General features: G+C 43.7%; 1 protein-coding gene across 6 annotated transcripts in view; it reads right to left on the bottom strand.

The window, feature by feature from the left end:
• NDST2 (N-deacetylase and N-sulfotransferase 2) overlaps positions 1-12,457 on the bottom strand; it is a 130,509-nt gene that overhangs the window by 25,687 nt on the left and 92,365 nt on the right. The window contains exon 1 of one of the 6 annotated variants that reach the window (XM_084525779.1): positions 842-990. The exons of the other annotated variants lie outside the window; for them this stretch is intronic. The gene's annotated coding sequence lies outside the window, so the exon portion shown is untranslated. Of the gene's footprint in view, positions 1-841; positions 991-12,457 lie in introns of those variants that run through there. 6 annotated transcript variants of the gene reach the window in all.

Below are 12,457 nucleotides of genomic sequence, written 5' to 3'. Positions count from 1 at the left end.
CCCATGTGTTGCCTGCAATTTCCAAGCAAGTGCTTCCTGGGTGGAATTTTGAATCTAAACACCACGGTAGCAGTAAGAAAACAGAGCGTACCGATCTGCGTGGAAGCCTGGCAGAGTCCTATAGTACTTCTATGACGCTACCCTCACAGGCTCAATCTGGAAACCACTTCTCTGCTCTGGTTATACTCACTCACCTCTCCAACGTCAGTTTTAGCATTGAACTGAGTCCCTGTTTTACAAAGAGCTGAAGCTTCAGATTCCTGGTTATCAGTTCAAAGATGAAAAACACAAGACAACCGGATTATTCTGTAGAATAAGGATGAAACTAGAGTTTAAGCTAGGCTGCCACACCTGCAGTGCCCAGCTGAGGGGCAAGAAGGAGAGGAAGCCCCTTTGCTGGGCACTTCTGAATCACAGCAGTGTTTTGATAACAATGACTCCATTCAAGCCTCTAGCGAAGCTCCCAAACAAGCCCCCATTTGTTACATGGGTAAGCTCGAAAAAACAAATAAAAAAAAGGCCTGTATCAGATTGCTGCTCAAGAATCTGTCAGCTCTGATCTCTTTAACAAGGCTTCACAGCCAGAGGGCATGCCAGCTGGCACAGTACGCGTTAAGCTCTTTGGGGACCACATCAGCTGGTTTAGGTTCAAAGAAAAAAAAGTAACAAAACAAAAACACCAACCAAAATTTATATTAAAAGTTAAGAGATGTCAGAAACCACCCATAAACAAAATACAAAGCCCTGAAAAATCTATACTGGAAACAAAACAAAACAAACAAACAAACAAACAAACAACATCACACTGAAAAATAATCCCTCTTAAAGGAAACAAAAATACCTGGCTCCTCTTTTGAGATCACACTCCTTGGAATCCAACACCACAAAACCTTCAGGTTTACAGATAAATTAAGGTCCTCTCCAAACGCCTTTACTGCAAGCTCGCCGGGACTGCCTGAGTGCTACCGGCAGGAGGAGGCAGTCAGAACGCACAGCGAGGAGGAAGTCTTTTGTTGGTGTAAGGATGCAGGCTCAGCGGGCTCCCGTCCTACCAGAAAAGTAGCACTAGATCTGAGAGCATCAATTCCTTTGTCAGCTATCTCACAAACCACCAGCATTCAAACAAATGTTTTATAAAACTTAGATGCTCTGTTTCCTAGTGATATACAATGTTAATGTGAAACACTAACCGTTTTGTGAATTATCAGCTGCTAAACCACTTGGCAACTGATGTGATACGAAGGTAAGATAATAATCGGAATTGTGTGGTTGCAGTGTCTGATCTCCAGATATTTCCAACGCCTTGAAATTATTGTGGGGATAGTACAAATGCTCAAGCCCAGTCAGCACTCAGCCAGAACCAATGAGCAGAATATATTTGGGGCTGCTGGTACGCTCATGACAAGGCACATAGGAGATGGTGGATGTCATATGACACGTTTACCAAGAACTTCTGACATACAGCTCCCTCCTAGCTGAGCCCCAGAATGTCCTACCACCCTAAGACCCAGCATCACATTTCCACAGCTCTTTTATTACTTAGAATATAACCCAACTTTCTGGAATGCACAGTGGCAGGACCTTGTTCTTGTCTACAACAGCTCTAATTTAGAGGTCTTCTATGCTTCCTGTGAGACAGTTGTTGCTTTGGACCCCAGAGGGACTGCAGTAATTGAGTTACACAGTAATCAGAGGAGGAATCTGATTGATTTTCCATTCCATTCCATTTTAACGGTGTAATCATGACACAAAGTTCCTCATTTGCCTGCTTCGCTGTGAGACACCGCAACCTCTCCCTTGTCTGCAGTGATAGCCGTATGCCAGGCCTGCAGGTACAGCCGCGCTCTCCTGTGAATGCGAAGCATCTGGTGCCATCAGCAGGGCACAGCGAGCCATGCTGCAAGCCCTCAGACGGAGGAGCGATGGCTGTATTCCATAAACTGGACTAAAAAAATATACTGGGGAAGTTACAGCCACTTTGTAATGTAATTGCCAGCCAAGCTCGTATCTGGGCTCTGGGCGTGTGCTTCAGCTGGCATTCACTGCCAGTGAAACCCTGTGGTGAGAGACTGCCCAAAGAGTACCAAACTCAGATCAAAGAGGTGAGAAACACTAATGGTGCCTACCCTGCTCCGGCAGATCCACTTGGAGCCTTGAGGCAACGCTCTGCTCTGCTTAGGCAAGTCCCCATGCAGGGACAGGCCTCTCCTGGTACAGACCTGTGGTAAGCAGGAAAGCTGCCAGCTGGCCGGCCGGCTTGATACCCATCAGCCTGATATGAGGAAAAGACCTGTGCAATGAAGTAGTAATTACTTTTTTTTTAATTATCCCCAGACAGGTGTGCAACTTCACACCTTCTACAAGAGCAACAAACTGCAGACCTGAATAAATTAAAACAAAAAAACAACCCCAAACCCACAAAAAACTTCAGCCTTCAACGGTTGCTGATACTACCTACTTAACACAATTACTATGCAGCTATGTAAGTGTTCTGGTAGTGGAAGAGCCCACAGCAGGCTGAGCTTTCCACCAGCTGGCGGGATGTAACTGCTCTGCTTCTCTAACGCACCTGCTCCTATGAGACAAAGGAGGCACTTTCCTCAGAGATGCCCAAAGGGGCATCCCCAATTCTTTCTTTCATGTGCTACTGAAGCCCTAATACCCAGCTATCAACCTGCCACAAACACCTCACAGTTTTGATCTGGACTTACCTTTCCTTTTGTTTCGTGCCTCTTCTGACACCTGCATCTACACACACTCCAACCCTAGGGCTTTTCCCAAAGCAGGTAATGACACCACGCCTGCTGTGGGACAGAGAACTACAGCGAGTGCAGGTTCAGTGCCTGCCACACAAGGGGCTCTCCAGTCCCACCCAGGTGACAAGTGAGTATCTCAGCAACCCAAATGGGACCATCTTCAGCCTCCTCTTATGTCAACCAGTCAACCAGTTTGCTCTATCATGGCAGAACATCTTCAATGCAACTGTGAGAACAGGAAATAAATGCAGTTCCTTCCACATTAGATATGAACACGGATCTAATTTCCATTCCCTCGTGCACCCTGCTTATCAGAACTCAGATAAACGATCCTGCTGCAGAAAGCAAAATGTATTCTCTGCTGTCTTCTCCTAAGTAATTCAATCCAGTGGGGAAACAAAGTGTGGCAAAAAGAGGACAACTTAGAGTTAACGTGTCTCTGAGAAATACAGAAATGTACATTCTGAAATCTAATCCACAATAGTTATGAAAGCAGCCTATCTGTTCTTCCTTTGAGCTATACATTAAAAATTTCACCTCAATTAGCAAGAGACTAATCTATATTCAATTGCTTCAGGTAACACATAGGAACTCATCTTCTCTTCTAATCTATTTTATCTAGGAACATATGACAGCAGGGACCAACTAAAACAGTTTTAGTACCTTTATGCTGAAAGCTTGTCTAATTTAAGACCAGAAATGTGCTGTAAAAGTATGCTCTACCGAAGTATAAAGCCTCAGAAAAGGCTCTTCTACTTACCTGTTCTCATGTATTTGCACATGGACAGTGTTTGGTGGACTTCTAAACAGGACATGTTCCCTGCCTGTGTACAGCAGCTCCCTCCCTGCCTTCTTTCAGCTGAGATCTTCTATTCAAGAGACTTCCATCCCATGTAAAGCTAGAAGCACACCTCCCAGAATTTGTAGTTTCAAATATTCATTTCACTGTTACCTTGGTAAGACTGAAATAAGTAAGTTTTCCAGACTCAGAAAACAATTATTGGCTATTGCAAGAGAGTTTTTAACACAGTGCAGACTCACTTTCAGAAAAAAAAGGCAGAAAAGGCGATTAAAAAAAAAGCTATAAATCTGGCTTAGGAAAGGCAAAATGAGTAAATAAGCAAAGGGAAGGAGAGTGGAACCGGTGGAAGAGGGAGAAAGGGAGGATGACTTGAGACCTATGGAGATTACACTGACTGGCTGTGACAGTGGTTTGGAAGCTTGGGTGTCCAAAAGACAGGAACTGATGCAAAGAGCTCTATTGCCTTCGCTAAGCCTTTATGGCAGCCTGTGCATTGAAAATCATAATCTGTTTTTATCACAAGGGTTATGGCAGAAATGGCTCTTGAGGGGGAACTCTACAAGGAAGACTGCCGGGGCCCTGCACACAGCAGCAGTCTCTGAGTTCCCTGAGCAGTCTCCACCCGCTGACCTGTGAGCTGTACCCAAGATCAGGCCCTGACATGAACTACATTACATGTGCGTTCTGCCTTGCCGACCCAAAGTTGGACCCACCTGGTGATGAACCTGGCGGCTGTCACCAACTGCTTTCAGTTGTTTTGTTTGTGTGCTGTGGGGCTGCACCCTCGCTGCTGAGGATGCTGCCCATGCCAGCTTCGTATCCTGCCTGGCTCCCGTCTCCTCCTCCCTGGCGGAGCAGCCAGCGCTTGCTGTTCCCCGGCAGTCAGCTCAGGCCACCTCCAGCCTCCCACCGGCACCACACAGCCTGGCGACTGGGATGTGCACAAGCTTTTCCTCGGAATCACCCATGGCTCAGGGCTGATCTCCAAACCTTGCAGGAGAACGCAGCCAGCCTACGCATCAGGTCACACAGCTGTTTCCCAAAGCTTCTCACACTTAGTTTGCAATGCATGAAGCAGCAGGAGAGAGTCTTGCTAGAGAAACAGGCTGATAAGAAGTTGTGGCTATTGGTAGACTCCCCTGTCTTAATGTGGGTGGAATTAGTTAATTTTCTCTCAAACCGTTTGTGTTTGTAACTGTTACACCACAGGCAATGCACACCTACTTCCACACCAGTTTGTACTACTCCATGTTTACTATCACGCCTAAACAACAATTTCAAAACCCTGCCTTCTGCTCCTCCTTGCAGAAACCTCGCTTTTAAATGATCAATACAAACAAAATTGATGGTTTCAAATTAAATACACCTCAAATATATTAATTCATTTAAATGTGTTAGAGTAATTACACGCCACTAGTTCTTTACCTTCCTCCCATTTTATAGACTTAATTACTAAAGAGGGTGCTGAATTCTTACATTTTTAATTAGTCACCTGATTACGGGTAGAATGTTTTTCTGCTCTGAAGCAGCATCTTTAGAATACTTGTTCATGCAGACTAAGACCAGAGGTCTCATTAACATCCTAATTAACAGTACTGACAAACTCAGAAACAAAAGCTGCCATATCTGCAATCAAATCAACCCTTTGATAAACTGAAGTTTGGTCAAGAAAGCTCAAGTATTTTAAGCAAGATGCACATCTCAGTTAGGAACTGCAGCTGAAGACAAAAGGGTCTGGGTACTGAGAACTGTTAGGTGCCCAATGCCCAAATATTGGTTGCAGAGACTGTCAGCTAGGTTGGAGCCATTTTTCCAAAGTATGCATGTAGTAAAATTTCCAATAAAATAAAGCTACTGAAAATCTGATTCATTTTTCATTAACAAGAAGACCATTTTTGTCCTGAAATTATTTTTTCATGAAGAAATTTAGACTTAAAGTCCAATTTTTGATTCTGATAACACTGATAATATAAAAACATATGCCAAACCTTCATGTAAAAATTAATTGGGTTAGTCTTGTGTGCCACTTTGCAAGCTCCAGTAAGTACCTACGGAATACATTTAAATATGAGAATATTACTGTTCCACACATAGCAGTAAGGTATTAGGTCAGATATTAACAGAAATGGGACTTAAGAAAATGAGCATTCAGAACACTATTTATTATGAAACTTGGTCTAAAGCTATAATATTTTCAGGTGTTTTGCTTTTCATTCTAAATAAATATCTGACTTGGTCTAGAAAAGTAAATTGAAAACAGATAATCCTGACAACTTTTCATTTTTATTTTTTAAATGGATGATCAGATTGCCTTGCACTCAGTTGGAAAAGGAAAGAACAGAATTGCTAGAAAAACAAAAACTCTCTGCAGGTAGAAAGGTAGAAGTTCTCTTCTGCTGCTATGGTGAGGGATTCAGTAAAGAGAACCCACTTCTAGTGTAGTCTGACAGAAGACATCCAGCCTATCTCCGTGCAAGCCTATAAGAGCTTATATATAACAGCAGTCACGGCACCACAGTTACCCCAGCAGCGAAGCCATGCAACGGCAGTACTAGTGCTGAGCATCAGATTTGCCCACAGCCCTTTGTTTTCTACCACCATTTCATGCACGTTGGTAAGCACAGCTGAACTTCGCCTCTACGGCTAGCTGACGGCACGTGCCGTAATACTGACACTCATTTTCACAGCCTAGCAATTACCTTAAGATAAAACAGGGCTGTTCTTTCATAGCACACAGTTAAGAGCGAATTATAGCTTAGTGAAAAAATCTGCACTCAAATACTAAGGAGAATTTATTAGTTATCATTATATAAAGAGCTAATGTAAACAATACACCACAAAACAGTGGCAAATATACTCCTTATCCTGCAGTATGTCATCTCTCACATAAAAAACATGATCCAGAACAACAAATACAGGAAAGAAAGCACAGAGAGAGACGATAAATCAGGTAAACAACTTAGAAGCAATTGCTGTAAGAAACAGGTTCGCAAGAGCAGAGAGAGGGAGGGAGGCTTTGGCAGCGCAGACTGGGAGGCTGTTCCAGGAATAGGAGGCAGCATGAAACTAAATGCAAAGCTGAGAGTAGGAGGAAGAGATAAAGGGAGGAGTGCACGGGGAGTCAGAGGGGAGTAGGAGAAAATGACAGCTCACATTGTTTAAGGAGGCAGACACATAGCGGCTAAAGACAAAATTTGACTCAGATGTTAGGTCTAGCTTGCCTAACTGTAAAAAAAAAAATGGGTTGTTGAATAGCCAAAGGAAGCAGAAACTAAAAGATTAACATCTTCAGAGATGACTTTCCAGTAGAAATACACTAGCATGCTTCCAGCTTATGTATGTAATGGTCCTGGAGGAGGGCTCATCCAGTCTACAAGGGTGAAGTTTAGCATGTCTTGCAACAACCCGGACACATTATTTCATCTATATCCTGACTAAAGCCACTGCTGGTTTGGTTGTGAAAAATGAGTATGCTTGCAGTACTAACTGCTTTCATCTGCTTCTTTTGTCCAGAGAAAAGCATTGGGGAGGACTGCAAAGGCAGGAAAGTTGCCCCAACTATGTCCTTACAGCACTTTCTGCTCCTTCAGGTGAGATCATTGCCCATAATCAGACAAAAGCAGTATTAGTAAGGTGCGCTAGCTGGCAGTGTAGATCACTTAAAGTAAAGAACACCCACAATAAAATGTTATAAATGCTGAAATTCCCTGAAAATGCTCATTTGTGTTAAAGTCTCAAGTACAGTTGCACTAACTGATCCCAGCGAGGTAACGCTGTAACATTTTCAGATCACTTAACACTAAATCTTATGCACAGTTGTGATGGGAAGAGAAACAATCACATTTAGAGCATTCACGTATTCAAACTTGACTTTGTAGCGACACTGTAACTAAATAATTCATGCTTTTTAGGAGCCCCAAATAAGATCAACACTGTACTTACAGAAAAGATTATTACTTCTTTTTTTTTAACTCTACATTGCTGCAAAAGGGAGAGGAAAGGTAGCCTGGGATGTCCAAACTGAATTTTATCTTCTTCATTGTAGCCAAAACACAGTGACGAAATATTTTTTAGCTACAGCAACGTTGAAAAGCTATAATTGTGTTACTAAAAAATACACCATGATAAACATCTTTTAAAATTTTAGACACTAAATTTAAAGTTAAATACACAAATTAATTTTAGCTCTAATTATTTGGTCTATTTAATTCTCATGTAATTAGCTTGGTAGCTGGAATGTACGAATTACAGCTTTTGGAAGCCGTGCTCTGTTTTTGTACACAACAAAGAAGCGAAGCCTCTACCCGAATCGCAGAATCCAGCCTGCATTAGGGATCCGGGCTAGTGCTGCGGCAACAGACTGCAAGCTTTGACTTTGTTCTCATCCTCCCGTGAAGCGCTAAGTGGCTCGCAGAACATCTGCCACTGGAAGCGATAATGGAAAGCTCATTCAACGGATCTGCTGACACCTTGATACCTGTAGCAAGAATCTTGCCCTGGTGCTTTTATGCTGATTTTTGCCCGCATTGCCTGCCTGCACCATCCCAACCACCTTACCTGCCACGACCAGGCAGCATCAGGAGGCAGCAGCCTGCCTCTGGAAGCAACCTGGCCTCCCTTTGCTCGTTATGGCCTGCCAGGCGCCAGTGCCACTGCCCAACACCCTCTGTGCTAGGAGGTGGTGCAAATCCAGCAGCATCCCCTGCTCAGGAGAGCAGCGGAACACATCCTCCTCCTCCTCGGCCACACAGGGCTGCCAGGTGGACAAATGTGTTGGTCATCCCAGCTCCAGGAAACCCAGTGCTTGGTTTCAGCCTCTGTTTTCCCTCTGCTCAGCAGGGCAGCCCTCTGGCAGCAGCAAACTCCTTCCAGGCAGTGCCCAGGGGCATGGGGGTGAGGCTGTCAGGCCGTATGCTGCTGCCCTTCAGCTCCTCCCAGAGCTAACACAAGGGGACTGGTTTTGAACTCATTCCCGCACACATACACTGAAGACCCAATTTTGTCCTCTTGTCCAGACACAGACTTCCCAGGGCACTCAGGGAGGAAGACTCCACAGCTGAGACAGAACTGGGGGCTCCACGGTCAGGAGACCAACACTGGGAACTGCCAGGGAAATTTCAGGGCCATTTTTGGCTTTCTCTCCTTGAACAGCTACAGAAGGGGCGGAAGGAAGGGGAGCAGTAGCATAGGAGACAACAGGGTGGGATATTAAAAGCTTCAACTTCCCCTTTGCATGTTCCACAAGCATCGGAAATGGGTTCAAAGACCTTTTTTGAGACAGTGAGAACTCTTCATTACCTTCCTTCTACAAGGCAGCTAGATATCATCTTTAGAGCTAGGGAATTTGAGAGTAAGCCTGAGTTCAGTTCACTATTCCACTTTTAATTTGACATGGTTACACATCGCCTGAACCTCATCTATTAAATGAGAATCAAGTTACGCAGAAAGACTATGAGCAGCAGTGCCTCAAGAGCACTTCTTGAACGTATCAGAATGAATTGTTATCCCAATGCTAGCTGTGTAAAACCCAATCTTCAAAGCAGTGATACAGGTGGGATTGCCACCACTCACTGATCTACTCTAAACACTCCAGATAATGAGATTTGAGACAGACAGAAGGTGAAAAATCTTGCAGTTCTCAATTAGAACAACAACTGTAACTTTGCTTTGCTTGCTTGCAACACAGAGGTTGGTCCATGAAAAGGGTGGAAATTCTTTTCCCCTCCACTCTATTTGCCAAGCTCTCATACATTTCTTTCTTTATTGCTGCTGTTTGCGTCAAACAGGACCTGCACTCATTCAGCAAGGGCCACCTCAGAGGTTAAACTGCTGGCGATGGCATTTAATTTATTGGCAAGGGGGGTGACAGTGAATTTGTTTTAGGTCAAATTGCTTATATGAAGGATCACCTTGGACTTTGCAAATGCTAGGAATACAAACAAGCGGAGATATTTAAACTCTCTACCTTCTTAGAGAGAGGTACACTTTCCTTCATGATTCTAAACAGATTGATGCCAATCGACCAACTTAACATACACAGACTGAACCGATGCCACAAACCCTACTCCTGAGTATCCTACTGTTTCAGAGGAGACTCCTTAACTGGTCTCCCCTACCACTTATAGAAATCCAAACCACAGCAGTTGTATAGGTACCAGTGGGGGACACTGGAGGTCTGTTACATGCTCTCCCATACCCGCCACCCGCCCCCTCCCTAAGAAACATTTGCCCATCACACAAATACATTCTGCACTTCAATTTTCAGTATAAAACCGATTACTTACTCTGAAATGAAGCACACAATATGGAGTGGCCAGTAAGCATCACAGAAAGGCTGAAAGCCACAACATGCTAAAGCACAGAGAGGTGAGCTTCTCCGTTGGGTCTTTTTCAATTCTAAAAAGGAGGGTGTCTGCATAACCTCAGCTCATACATAAGGCTAGGAAAAAGCAACATTATGCATCCTTTGCTGTACAATACCTAACTTTACAACCTTTTGTTTGGAAGAAGGCATCACACTGGATTGAAGGCAGCTTTTGAAATGGTAAGCAACAAAAATCCCTTTGAGGAATATTTTGCATTAAAGATGGCTTCAAATTCACAGTGAAAGACTCCAGTACCAGCCATATTCTGAGAACAATGTGTGCTCGCTCTCTGCCAGCCCTTGTGCCTGGCTTGCTGGCTTCTACAGGGAGTTTGTTATTGCCCTGAGGGAGTATTAGATAATGAAGAGCTCCGAGTTTTTCTTTCGCTTCATGCCTGGGCTCATCCTAATGTGTATAAGTAGGCTTAGCTTGCAGACTGTCTTTCTCAACCTCTTCCCCCTCCTGTTTTCCAGCAACCCAGCAACATTTTTTATAAATGAGCACTACCAATTGCCTCTCTTGAAATAAGCTTATTGAATCCATCACCTTATTTAGAGTGTTCCAGAGATGAAAATGAGGTTCACAGCTCTTAAACACACCCGAGTGCTTTCTTTGCACTGGGTGACTCCATCATGAAGCATCAAAAAACAGGCACCCCGCTGAGTGGTAACTACTCAAGTACCTGCTCCAGTCCAGCATGGCGCCCTAGCTGGCACACTGTCCTGCTAGAAGGAACCTTCAGCAGGGGACAGACAGGTTTGTGGAACGAGGTGTGACAACAGAGACGCACCTATACACACCGACAAGGTAATACCAGGCAGAACAGGAGCTCAGCAACCAGACCTTAATTGTGGTTTCAGGCAAATGGCTGCGTCCACTCGTGAAATGCCTCTGACATGCCAGAACGTTTTGCTTAGTGCATAAAATGGTTGTTTTAGGATGAAGGACAGCAGTAGCGCTAATGACTTTTCACTGTATTTCATCTAAGATGAACACACTTGATACATCATTTTCGGATGGTTTAAGACAATGGAGAACATTTTTATGAAAAGATCATTTATATTTTTATAGTTATTTCTTTCAAACCATCAAAGCAAAAAGCCATATAGGAGGTTGCTTGTCAAATCCAGCAGTGAGGTACGACCCAAGATTCCTGGAGTTATCAGTATGTGACCTTTGACAGGTTACTCCAGCTCTGTATTGCTGAAACGCACCTGTCAACTTACACCATTTCATTCTCTCTTTCCGATTGTGGAATTTAATAGCATATAGAAAGGCCAGAGTCTTAAAGTAACTACGATAACAGAGAAAAAAAATTCATTGCAAGCCTGAAACATAGCACATCGCTTAAGCAGAGAGCACCACCCTTCCTAATCCTTTATGAGCTGAAGCTGGGGAGTGAAGGGAGTTGAAAATGTCTCCTTTTTGCATAGTCACATAGTAGAGAGAAGGTTTTAGACTGCAGGAGCTGCATCTACACAGTAGCCTCATCATCTGACTACACTCATGACAGCAAGAGGAAGAAACTAAGACCCTTAAGAGAAGAGGCCCTGTGAGAAGTTTCTGGTCTGTGCTCCAGGCCAAGCTCTTGTTTCCTACATCTGCAGTGTTTGGCTGCACCACAGAAGCAGCACTATTACCAGCATGAAATTGACGGGTTAATCGAAGGACATTTTTAAAGGTCCCGATTCTGTTTAGTGTGCCCTGACCAGGAGAATGACAGCTGCATCTCAGCTCAAGGGTCAGAAATTTCTTCATGACCAGAAAATCTTCAGTGTTCCAAGTGAATCTTATTTCCCAGGGAGTTCAAAAACAAAAATCAAACACACTGTTAGCCAAATACATTTCTTTTCCTGGTTCCTGGTGAAACAAAAAAGAACATTTACAAAAAAAACTCTATTCCTAATCTTTCAAGTTGCTTGATATTAACTAAGCACAACTAGCTTTGCTCTTGAGATGCAAATGAGATTTTAGATTGCTGTATGACAAACCACTAGAAAACGTGGTTGCATTAGTCCTCGGGGAACACACACGATATCATCTGATTTTAAAACGTTCTGTCTGTAATGGCTCTAACCTTTACAAAGATTTCATCAGTTACCAGTACTGCTGATATCCGTTCAATTTCTGATCAGGTATCGAGGACATAAAGAAGGGCCAGGTCAGTATGTATATACAGCAGAACACGAGCATTAGTCTAAGCAAAGGCGGGCAGCAGTTACAACCTGCTTTTTTGAAAGATTTTGTCTTTCTCCCAGCACATTTCAGAACCTGACTGTAACCCATTAGCAAGGTTAGATGCAGAAACATCCTATCACCATAACATGTCCTATCAGGGAAGGAAAGGGAGAGCAGCGGAAGGACGAGGAGAATGAACTAGCAAAGAGCTTAATGACCAAGGAACTTAGCAGGCATATCAGTGCGCGATACAAGCCCTGCCAACTCCACTTAGTGCACTGCCTAACAGTCAGCAAAGAACAGCTCCTCCATCCTCCTCTCAAAGCGCTGTCCTTGCAAATGGTGACTGGTTAAAC

Source organism: Aythya ferina (genome assembly GCF_964211825.1).
Source record: "Aythya ferina genome assembly, chromosome: 7".
Taxonomy (NCBI): domain Eukaryota; kingdom Metazoa; phylum Chordata; class Aves; order Anseriformes; family Anatidae; genus Aythya; species Aythya ferina.
Note: the sequence above shows the minus strand (reverse complement) of the source record. Positions and strands in the feature narration are given on the sequence as shown.